The following is a 12,393-nucleotide window of genomic DNA, read 5'->3' as shown; positions in this document are numbered from 1 at the left end:
GGGCCACAATGGGTGGTTACAAAAGCGTTCCTAGGTGACTGTCACATGAGGTCATTTTAATTGACACTTGGCTGCTATATAACCCTTTGCCTAGTACGCATATGCTTACCCAGAATTCAGTCTGTTATAATTACATTTATGAACTTCCGGGCATAAACATGGTTTTATAATGAGGCCAAGGTTGTGGGCAGGTTAGGGTAGTACCTTCTGCACAAGTATCTGTGACTGGATTAAACCAGCCAAAGGTTATGACCCTCCCGAACTTGGTCTCCCGGGATGCAGAAGGGATTCTCTAACTACCAATGGGGTGTTTTTTGAGTGGTCTCCTTTGTTCCCCTGTCACTTGTGTCTGATTAGCTCCCTAACAATATATTGTGGATTTACTGGGATAAATAAGATTTATTATTATAATTACATTTACCTGTTTCTTTTTACTTTACTAATATGGCTATTAAAAATTTTAAATTATACATCTCTATTAGATAGGACTGGTTTAGGGTTTCAATGAGACAACAAAATCTGTATCCACCTGTGTAACCTACAGTTTTATGTCCTTTTAAACTAATATCCTTTAAAAGTTGGTTTATATTTATTTTGGGAGGAACAAAAGGCTTATATCTGCCTAGAGGTAGAGTAAGAAGTTCCCTGGTGACAAAACTTAACTATTCTCTCTCACCCAAACAATTCAGCTCTGCCCTCGCATTTGAGTATTTAGCTCACCAAACAAAAGCTCTATAATTAACTGGACCCACCCTCCTAAGAGAGTAGAAAATATCTGTTTGGAAGACATAAAAGCATGTCCCTAGAATGCCTTATGCTCGGTCCCAATCACACAGAGTAGAGAAGTTCTAGTAAATACAGTTTTCTGTCTTGAACAGTTTCAGTGGTTTCAATGCCTCTTATGGATTAGCACCCTGGGAAACTGGCCAGCTGGCTGGCCCCTTAATCCTATCTGGAATTGGCTTTGCTTTCAGTTTTCAAACACACAGGAATAACTCTAAACCACACTTAGAAACTCATGACCACGTATGACTTGTGCTCATAGCTCTGTGCTCAATCCAACCACTCTTTCCCAATCCTTCACATCCCATTCAACTAATATTTACTGAGTACCTACTATGTGCAAGTACTGTTGTACAAACTGGGGACACAGCAGTGCACAAGACAAACAAGGCTTTCTTTAATGGGACTCTGCACTGTTAAAGACAACCCTGACTCAGTTATGAAAGGTGTTTGTTTTCTCTTGGTCTGGCTACCTAAAGAAAAAACCTTTTTCTGTCTCCATCATATACCCTCTGTTTTCAGAGAGCTGGTAGCATTGCTGAAAAGGAAAAAATGAGATTCATGACATTAGGTCAGTACCAGACGATCAAAAGAAAATCCTAGAAATGCCCACAGGCATTGTTATTGTATAGGTGTAATGGTTTGGATAAAATAGCAAAGTGTTTTAGACTCAATATAAAATGAAAACATCAATCTGTAAATCAAGTTACCAATGCCAAATGCCTCAAAATCGAAATGCTTTCCTTTTTTGCCCAGCGTTTACAGCTGAACTTACTGGTGGAGGGATTTATTATGTTAAGCAAATGTCTTCCATTGATATGGTAGTTTTAAAGTCATCTTATCTTAAAATGACACAACCATATCTAACACGTTCTTTTTTCCTTCGCTTTTGCTGGGAGAAAAGAGAGAGATGGAACCTCAATATAAGGGAAAATGTGATTTGGTATCACTATACCAAATGAAGAAGCATTTTAACAAAATAACAAGGTAGATATGCTTTAAACAACTGAATTTCAGTTTGATTGTGCTTCCCATTGTCACAAGCAAGTTTGGAAATATAGTATATATTAACATTAAAAGTCAGGTGTGCTTGTGTGGAATCTATTAACTCGAGAGAAAATTACTCAAATTGAAGAAATAGCTGCTTAAAATGGATTTAGAAATATATTTTACTGAACAAAGCAAGCTAGAAAATTAGGCTACTTTATCAGGATTAGAAAGTGCTATGAATTTTAAACACAAAGCTTTTAAAAACAATGCAGAACATATTTGAGATTATCATACCTCAATGTCATCATAAATCTTTTTTCAACAATTGATAAGTACGTAGAGTTACTTTTTACAGTGACCTGTCTTTCATTAAAAAAAAAAAATTGTGTTAATTCTTCTGTGGGGAGTTTTATCTCTAGGAGATTGTTTCCCTATACCTGGAGACTCGTATGCTTTCCATTAGCAGATCTATAGATGAGTAAACCTTGAAAAGGCTCTAAATGGAAACTATTCACCATGCGGAGCTCTCGGGTTGGCCATGTGGGTTATTGCAGTTACCACTTACCGACTACTTATAGAGACAATACTGCCTCTCTCCTACTGTTCACAAACAATTTTCAAGTTAAAATTCTTTCTCTATTTTTCAACTAGTCACACTTTCATTTTTATCCGTATTCCTTTTCACTCAGCCACCACCAGGAACTTTGATTCCTCAACAAAAAAGGTACAGGCTGGCAAACAAAGCCCAGCAAATCTCCTCTATGATAAGGGTCTAATCAGAAAGGTCACTGCAACCTTTTGCCAAGTCATGGGTATCATCGGGATATGAGAATCATTCACAAATTCCTGAAAACACATGAGGCAAGGAGAAAGGTGGAGAGAAAAGTGTGTGAATTGGGCAGAAAGAATGGTCCTGACTTACACTCTGAAAAAGTCTTGAAGTAATATAACACGCCTGCAGGCTGGATCCATTTTGCATATTAACTAGACCTCATCTCGAATCTCCCTGGATGTTGCACCTTTTTTTCAAGGCACTGTCTTGCCAATGAGTATATACGTACATATGTGCTCATATCCTGTAGTTCTCTCATAGCAGACGGGCTATGGGTTCCTTTTCTGACACTCTTAGATAGAAGTTACATATAACCATATGGTAATGATGTATATTTCAGACAAACAGTTTACAGCACACACTTAATACAGAGGTTTTATCTGTCTCTCACAAACTTTCTATTACAAGTTTAATAGGTTCGATTAAAGGCTATTTGTTTTTAGATTTTCCCCATAAGAAAACAGAATATAAATTGTTTTTTAATATATATTAGATATTTACCTATCTTCATATTAAATCTATATTTAATATTTTGATACATATTTAATGTTTTTAATACTACCCATGTAATTGCTTTGAGTGTAGCATTTATTTCCTCCTCCTAAAGTACATGTTGTATCATAGATATAATTTCTCCCAGGTATTTCAGGGGAGTTATTAAATGTCAAAATCCAAAGTGAATACATAGGTAACTTAAAAATGTAAAGCCTCAGTGAAGAAAAAATTTCGGCTAAGTTTATTAGCAAAAATGAGAAATGGGATTCATAATGATAACCTTTAAGATAAAAAGGCATTTAGAAAACAGGGTTAGAGACAGTTCAGAGTGTCAACTTATGCTGGAGATCCATTTACTTGTGCTTCTGACACAAATATAAATTTACTCTTGAGAAAGAAGATTTTCTGGGTTGACTTGGCCTAGTTTTTATATTTAATATAGGGAAACTAAAGAGCTCAAAATTTTTTAAGTATGAGGAGTTAAGAAGTATTGAAATATGGAATCAACAGATAAGACAGGTTCGATCATGGCATTTTTCATCTCAAAACCTTCAACTGCTTACAGAATAAAATTCTAGAATTTCTGCTCTCCAAGATCTGAATTTAGCTTAATATTCCATTGGTCCCTTCTGCTACTCACCGTAAAGTATCTTGGACTCTAGCTGATTCTGATAATAATGATGATAATAGTAATAACAATAACAACAATAATAATAGTAGTTGAATAGGTCTCCTTTTTGAGAACTCGCTAGATGCTGAGCACCAGCTAAACACTTTATATATCTACTCTTATTTAATCTCCACAATAACTTAAAAAACAGGCACTCTTATTACCTCCAACTATAATGAATAAACCAGGGGTTACAGATATTGAGGAATTCATCTAAGATAACAGTTTATAAATGTCATGAAAGAAATTTAACACAGCTTTTTGTAACTAACAGTTCAGGTTTCAACCACTATACACTCTGCCTCCTAAACCAGACCAGTCATTGGTTTGCAGAAACATCCTCTAACTTATCAACTTCATACTCTTCGTCCTTTCTCTCCCTGTCAAAATCCTACTTGACCCCATTCAACTGTTTCCTTTAATATAAAGCAGCACTGACATTGCTTTCTTCCTATTCTGAATGTAAACAAGATGACTGGAGCTGTGGCAGCCATCTTTCAACCATGAGGAAAATGCCAAGAGAATAACAAAGGCACCAATCCTGATGATGAACCAACAGCAGGGACTGACTACACCTCTAGATCTATTGTTATATGAGAAAAATAATTCCTTATTTATTTAAGCCGCTGTTGTTAAGTTCTATGCTATTTGTAACCACATTCAATCTTAATTGATGCAGTCCTTGGACTGTTTACTTCCACTCTGCTGACTTAGAAATCGAATGGCCTACAGCCATGCTACCCTGAACAAGCCTGATCTTCTCTGATCTTGGAAGCTAAGCAGAGTGCGGCCTGGTTAGTACTTGGATGGGAGACCACCTAGGAAGACCAGGTGCTGTACGTGTAAAAAATAAAAAAATAAGGGATTGTGAGTTGACAAGGTCCTTGCAATCTGTGAGGTCAACCAAGGGTTGCCTCGCTTAAAAAATAAAAAAATAAAAAAATAAAATAAAAAAAAAGAAACCCAATGGTACACTGCATTCATTAATTTCTCTTGGGCATCACTCTCTGCAACCGTGGACGTAAAGTACTTCCAACCCACACACCCTCTCTCCTCTGCCCAGCTAAGACTCCTGGATACCATCAGCTATACCTATCTATCTAGGCCCCTAATTCTTCATACCATCTACATTGATAAATCAGAAAGGAGACAGGGTCCATCTGAATAAAATGTGGAGTGAAAAATAGCAGGTGAAAGGGGATCCTAGTAAGATGTTAGGAATTATTAGGAAAAGCTAAAAGTGAAAAGCCACAGAACTGATTTCTGCTGGAGCAGCAACTATCTGAGAGACTAGTGAATAAAGCATATACACACCGATCTCTCTGAGTAAATTATTGAAAAAACAGAGAAAAAGGGACTGTTCTATCAGCAAACAGAGGATATAAAGAACTCTAGCAATAAAAGAAAATGGAGGAAGAAACTAAAAACCTAATTGGAGAAGATACTGGGCTTGAAAGAGCTGAAAAATTTCTCACTGTGTCTGCCCCCGACTGCCCAACGCAGTGAACTACACACAATTTGAGGGCCATGGCTACCTCAGTCACCGGCATTATACTGACCATATACAGTTATTTAGCACAATGGTCACAGTATACACTTAATACAAAATCTAAATAAATTCAATATTAAGCAAAGCTTTAATAAAGCATAATGTCTGTACTGAACACAACTAAACTCTTCGACGATTCCATAGCTGCCTACTTATATAAATAAATGGGGTTCTATTTAAATCATCTCTTTAATAAACACTTATATAGCACCACGTGCTGTTCTAAGAACTTTAAAAGGACTGTGACAAATAATAAAAAACAAAGCACTTATCTGACACTTTAGGCTCCAACCGAAGCGATCTTGCTGAGGAAGTTTGGGAGTAGCATGGGGAGAACACCTAATTTTAAGGCTAAGTATCCAAGAAGGAATTTTAAGAATTCTGGATGGTAGCAGAGGGTCATGATTCCTCGTTCTAGGGACCTTTCCTCGATCTACTCTGTCCCACCACAAGTATCTGTGAATGGCTGCTGTGCTCTAAACCGTGTGCTCCGCAATGACTAGTGAGCCTTCCTGCCTAGAAACTGCTCCATTCAGAGAGAGAAGCAGACATACGTGCCAAGCGTGGAGAGGAGAGGGATAGTCAGGTGGTACAATCAGGGTACAGAGACAGATCTGAGTCCAGATCTGAAGAGGGTATGATGTGAGGAAGTGAATGGCTGAAGTTTCTTTCTAAGGCCAGGAGAATAAAAAGGAGCTGTTTACGGAGAGAGAGCAATTTATCCAGCACACTCTAAATCAGGGCTGTTCACTAACTAAGTGGTCAAGTTTGGGTTTTGTTTTCCTAATTTTAGTCCTCGTTTCAGTCAGTTTAACTGAGCAGGTTTATATTAAATTTCTTGCCCTCCTTCCTTAACTATTTTACTTAGTCAGGGAGTTAACACAAAATACCTTGATTGACGACACTGCTTTCAGCCTAGAGAAATTTTCTCTTTTCTTGAAGAGTTTCTGATTTTGGACAAATGTCCTAACTTCTTTTCATGGTGGAGCCGAGTGGGGTACAGGGTGAGGGAGGGATTGTAACCTATGATTTCAACTCCACAAATTTTTTTTTCATCAAATATTTTCAAAGTCCACATCTAGTTCTCTTCATCTATCAATTAGTTTTGCTCAAGTAATGCTACACCGTTGCTGAATCTTTTTATTTTATATCTATCAAATGGATTTAAATTTTAACAGGCTTAAACTAAAGAACAAGGATCTAACCATGGAATTTCAGACATTAAGCCCTAGGAACAACAGGAAGGGGGCGGTGTTAAAAGAGTTTGCAAGGGAGGTTTTCTAAAATTGGACCACTTACACAGGCATGCTTATGCTCCTATAGTTACGTGTTCATTGTAATCTTGTCTGCTTAAACATTTATACTCCCACAGAGCATAATCTTCTATGTCTACAGGACCTGACAGAACCTAATAATGTTCACTTACTCTATTCTTTGGTTCAGTCTCAATAATGACACATGAGAAAAAACTTTGCCATACTTAAAAACAAGTTTGGTATGATGGGCTTAAAAATACACAATTTTCCTTTCTGTAAACTTTCAGGGTCTTTTCTAAGTGCACATGCACTGCAAATGGCTTACGGGGGTACATGTTATACAGTCTCCCCAAAGCTGCATAACCATGTGACCTCTTTTTCAGAGAAGTTTTCACGGAAATATTGGGTCACAGAATACAATCTGGAAATCACTGTTTTAGCTAAAGATTGTCCCCATACTATTGGGTCACAGAATACAATCTGGAAATCATTGTTTTAGCTAAAGATTGTCCCCACACAACCTTCTTATTCATTTAGTTGGAGGCAAGCTGGTCTTTAGAATAACCTTTTCAATTCTGACACTACTTTTCTATACTCTAAATCATCCAAGGACATGTGTTGTCAAGTTCATTACATTGGCTAGCTAATAAAAATGTGTTTTGAAGTAGACTGCATGAAAATAAAGAAAAAAATCTTTAAAACTGTTTTTAGCTAAATTTAATTTTAATTCTATAGGGCATGAAACCAGATCCTCAGTTGCTGTTTCTTCTTTATCTATTCGTACGCTCTAATTCTTATAATAGGTCATAAATCACATTAAATTGTCAAAAGATTTCTAACCCCTTGCACTAAGAAACACACATAAGCAAATGATCTTTATAATTTAGAAATCAATGGTTCCTAACCTTGATTTTTGGAAACATACAATTTAATACATTAAAGAGATTCCTAATAAAAATTTAGGAAGATGGCCAGTTCTTTTCTTTCTTCTTATGTCTTTCTTTCTTTTCATTTTCTCCGTTAGCTTTATTATTTTTTCTAGTACATTAACAGAAATTGAAAATTGTTACATTTAAAAGTAATCTTTTATTAAAGATTCCAGGAAGTATGAGAGGTCTAGATTCATAGATCAAAGGGGGAGAAAAAGAGATTCAGTGGGAGAATAAGGTTATTAGATAGCGCTTAGGCGTTTTCAGTTCAGTTTTGTTTTATTTTGTTTCCTGCAGTGGTTCCTTTGCTTTGTGTAAGGTCTGAAGGAATTTTGTGTGCTTCTTATTTTGTCTCTATGTATCTTGAATACTTAGTTTTAGATTCAGATCTGCATATATTAAATCTGCATATATTAAACTGCTAGGTGACTACACAGATAAACCAGTTATACTTTTCTACTTTTAATTATTAAATTGAACAGTTTAATACACGATTCTCCAATCTAGGAATAGAACGTGGTCCAAAAGTTTGTAAATTCATTGCTGGATGGAAATTAAAAGGTACTTCTCCAGATAAACAGTATTTGACCTGGTAGTAAGTCCCAGTAGTCCAGAAAAGGATGTGTTAACCTCTCCTAAGCATTCTGCATAACGATGTTTTCTTAGGAAACAGAGGAAGGCCAGGATACATCTGACTGTCAGTCTCTACCACCCATCACCTCTATCACCGTCCAGACTGGGGATGGAGTCACTCTGAGCTTTAAATTACCAATGGAGTTTGCATTTAGACAAAGATAATCTTGAGATGACAAGGCGAGAAGGGCTGGGTAACCAGGTTTTGGGAGGAGTGGGTGGTCAGGAGTTATGGGAACTAAGAGCTTCTCAGGCGCAAATCACTAGAAATACTGCTCACTCATAAGCCACGCCCTAGTCACTCTTGCCTCCTGGCACGCCCCCACCAACCACAGACTCACTTGCTTTGCTTCCATCACCCCTAGAGTCTACTTCTTCCCCACTGTCATTTACTGGCTGTTTTAGCTGGTGTCAGTTCACGATAGTGATGGTAGAGAAATATAATCTCACCATTTCTCAGCCCTTAGACTCATGAGCAAAATGAGCAAAAATGTCCTCCCTAAACTCCAGCTTTGCTTTTCTTATTTAGAACTCATTTGTTATAGGCTGAACTGTGTCCTCCCCAAAATTCATATGTTGAAGTCCTAACCCCCAACACTACAGAATGTGACTTTATTTGGAAATAAGGTCACTGCAGCTGTAATTAGTAAACCAATATGATTAGTGTCCTTTGTACAAAAAATGTTATATGAAGAGACCGAGACACACACAGGGAGAATGTCATGTGAACATGAAGGCAGAAATCAGGGTGATGTTTCTATAAGCCAGTGCACTATCAGAAGCTAGAGAAGGGGCATGGAACAGATTCTCCCTCTCTGCTCTCAGGAAGAACCAACCCTGCCAGCACCTTGATCTCAAGCTTCTAGCCTCCAGAACTGTGAAACAATAAATAGCTATTGTTTAAAACCACTCAATCTGTGGCATTGTTATCACATTCCTAGGAAACAATACAAGAATCTATTTAAAAAAAAAAAAAGACATTGCATGCATAGGTGTTAAGAGATGAGTCTTGAACAGTTCAAGGTTTGGTCACATATTTCAGAACAAATCCAAACAACTTTCCAGGGTATTTCACCACAGAGCTCAGGCTGGGTAGAGGACAGAAACAGAGGTGAGATGAGGAAGGAGCATGCAGCCAAGAAACTAGCACTGGGCCTAGCAGAGCAACAGCTGCAAGGGAGGAGACGAGATGGACTAGACTATTATCCTACCTAAGACAAGGCAATACTTCAGAAGGGGGTATGGAAACAGTAATAGGCAGTGACTAGATAGGAGAAAGACAAGGAGAGAAAGAGGAAACTCTCATAGTGCGGCCTGAGGACAGGTGTCTTCTCAAGTTCTCTGCCAATGTTCTGGCAAGTTCTTGGTCATGTATAAGAGCCACATTTAAGTCAAGGTTATATATATTGGGTCCTATTCGGTTATTTCTACATCTGTAATTTCTCTAGCAAATATTTAGAGTTTATAACAGTGTCTGGTACCCATTATCCTAATTGTATTTGATTGAACCTATTTGAAATACTAAGGAAAAGAACAGTTTGTCTGAAAAATTAACAGTGGGATTTCTTTTCGCAGCTCCCAAAGCACCTAAACACTCAACAAATTTCTAGCCAAATGCCTCCTTCCCCAGTGTGCCAACCATTTCTGACTCTGGGGAGTAGGAGACACAGCATGCAGTCTTAATATCCTCTCAACTCATGACCTTGCGCTTCTCAGAAAATTCTTCCTCTGATACCATTTACTCTCCTTTTATCCTTCCTCAGTTGCATTCTCCCTTTTATTACTCTACTAAAATCATTACTACCTTCTAACAGACATAAGTTCAGGCAGAGCCTCTGGAAATTGGTGGGATCCAATAATCTCATATATGTTTAGAATTAAACACTGCGCCCCTTTAAGAGCATCAAATAGAACATCACACAACACTGTGAGACTCTGGCTTCACAAGCATCTGTCTATCCCTCTGTTTCTGAGCATGAATCATTTTCCCATTTCTATGTGGTCACCGTTCCTCTGAGTCAACTGTCTTGAATAAAAACCCTGAACTTCATTCTGGCCCTGAAGGAACAACCAAAGAAAACAGTTAGTGGAAAGGGGTTGGTTTAACTAAAAAGTATGTTCAATTATAAGGGAACACTTGATCACTTCATGGGAGTATGAACGATAAGAAACAGAGTAAGAAGAAACAGGGTATCAGCTATGCCTGGGGTGTGTGGTTACAGACAGAAGACGAAAATGAGGAATGTACTTCAACCAGAAAAGTATATTTAATAACCACTCAATTTAGAAAATACCATCTATAACGAAAATGCCTCAAAGTAGTTTTAAGGATTTTTATTTTATGTCTGTAAGAGGCATTATAATAATAAAACTATAAAATGAGAATGCTGTGAAAGACAGAAGAAAATGTGCTTTTTAATTGTCTGAGTTATCCACTCCACAATCCTAGTCAGAAACCTCAACATTTATGAATGCAACTATAGGTAACATTATGAACTCTGAAGTAATTTATAAGCTTTTTCTTTTTATTAAAAAATAAACAGGAATATTTTAATTATTCACTAGAATGTTAATACCAAACCAGTGTGATAGCAGCTAACATTCTACAAATAGCCTTTTGCTGGCTTTGTGTGCCACAGATGATCTAAACTCTTTCCAATTTCATTGACTATTAGTGCCTCCTCTGTAGTCCCTGCCCAATTTAGCAGCTTTGTAGCATAGGAAACTTACTTTCGGATGTGTCAGTTGATGATAAATTTTTTACAAAAATCATATTACAACACTGATTCCTGGGTCACTAGCAAAACAAAGCATCACCCCAATAATTCAAGTAAAAGCATGGATTTCCTTTTCTTCCTGAATCATTAAAATAACTGTATTAGTTCTCTCTTACATGCCTTGTCTTGCTAATGTTCAAACAGAAAAGTAGCCTCTCTTTCTTTTATCTTCATAGCCTTAATCAGATTTCCTTAAAAGTGTTGAATATTTTTTCCTTGTTACAAGAACAAAAAAGGAGAGGAAAAGTAGTAAGACTGTGGTGCATTCTGCAGTAAGCCAACAGACCCAACAGGCAGAGGTCTTATAAAGGGAAGCTGAGACTGGGACTCCTGGCCTGGTAAAAAGCCTTGCTTCTCTTGAATTGCCTATCCTGACAAATGGCATCATTATGGGTTGTTCTGTTGTCTCCCTCCCCTGCTCTGCATACAATTGTTCACCAAATTCTATTTATTCCGCCCCCTTAACATCTCTCATAGTTGTCCTCTCCTCTCCACTATGCTCACAACCACAATTCAGTCCTCATCATGGTCAGGTAGATTGTTACAACAGCTTCCTAATGGGGTTCCCTGTCTCCAGCCAAAACACACTGCCCAAAGGTTATATTTCAAAATGAAAATCTGATCATTGCTCTACTACTACAGAGTAGAAGAAGGGCATCTTATTGATCTTTATCCCCAGTGCATGGCACATAGCAGGCTTCAATCAATCCTAGTGAAGAAATTGATGGAGTCAGTCCTCACTTAACATTGTTGATAGGTTCTTGGAAACTGCGAATTTAAGCAAAATGGCATATAATAAAAACCAATTTTACCATAGGCTAATTGATAGAAACCAGAGTTAGGTTCCTAAGGCAAACTTCTAAATAAAGACCCAAAATACTTCAATAAAAAACATTGAAATAAATGTGTGCTATATGTATACTTAAGAAAGATGAATAAAACCATGTAAGATAAGATTTTCCAACCCACTTACTCCAGTTCAAGGTCACAGGTGGCCAGAGCCTCTCCCAACAGCTCAAGACACAAAGTGGGAACCCACCCTGGACAGGACGCCTTTCCACCGCAGGGTGCACTCACACCCACACCTACACTCACTCAGACTGGGACCATTCAGAAATGCCAATTCACCACATGTGCACATCTTTGGGATGTGGGAGAAAACTGGAGTCCCCAGAGAAAACCCATAGGGAGAATGAACAAACTCCACACAGATGGTGGTTTGACGAAACCAGTTTTTTTTTTTTTTCTCTCTCATCGATGTTACAGTGAAGACGTTGAATCAAACGACATTACTTGAAGATCTGCTGTACTCAATTGCTCATTTCTCAGGCTAAAAATTTTCAAAGATTTAAAACATTCCCTACTCGTAAACAGAAAACCCAAATTCTTTAGCACTGAATTAAGCCCCAAGCTCTACTGACCAGCGTCATCCTCTACCTCTCCGGTCACTTCCCCATTTACTCTGCATCCCAACCTCAT

The 12,393-nt window shown here is 37.7% G+C and overlaps 1 protein-coding gene and 1 pseudogene across 3 annotated transcripts in view; one reads left to right on the top strand and one right to left on the bottom strand.

Annotated features, from left to right (window-relative positions):
• The window catches only part of DERA (deoxyribose-phosphate aldolase), a 134,223-nt gene that overhangs the window by 63,801 nt on the left and 58,029 nt on the right, over nucleotides 1-12,393 (bottom strand). The gene's annotated exons all lie outside the window — the stretch shown is intronic.
• LOC120613787 (uncharacterized) lies at nucleotides 4,495-4,613 on the top strand (annotated as a pseudogene).

Source organism: Pteropus medius, unplaced genomic scaffold (genome assembly GCF_902729225.1).
Source record: "Pteropus medius unplaced genomic scaffold, Ma_sr-lr_union100, whole genome shotgun sequence".
NCBI classification, from domain to species: Eukaryota; Metazoa; Chordata; class Mammalia; order Chiroptera; family Pteropodidae; genus Pteropus; species Pteropus medius.
This window is presented reverse-complemented; position numbering and strand designations above follow the sequence as displayed.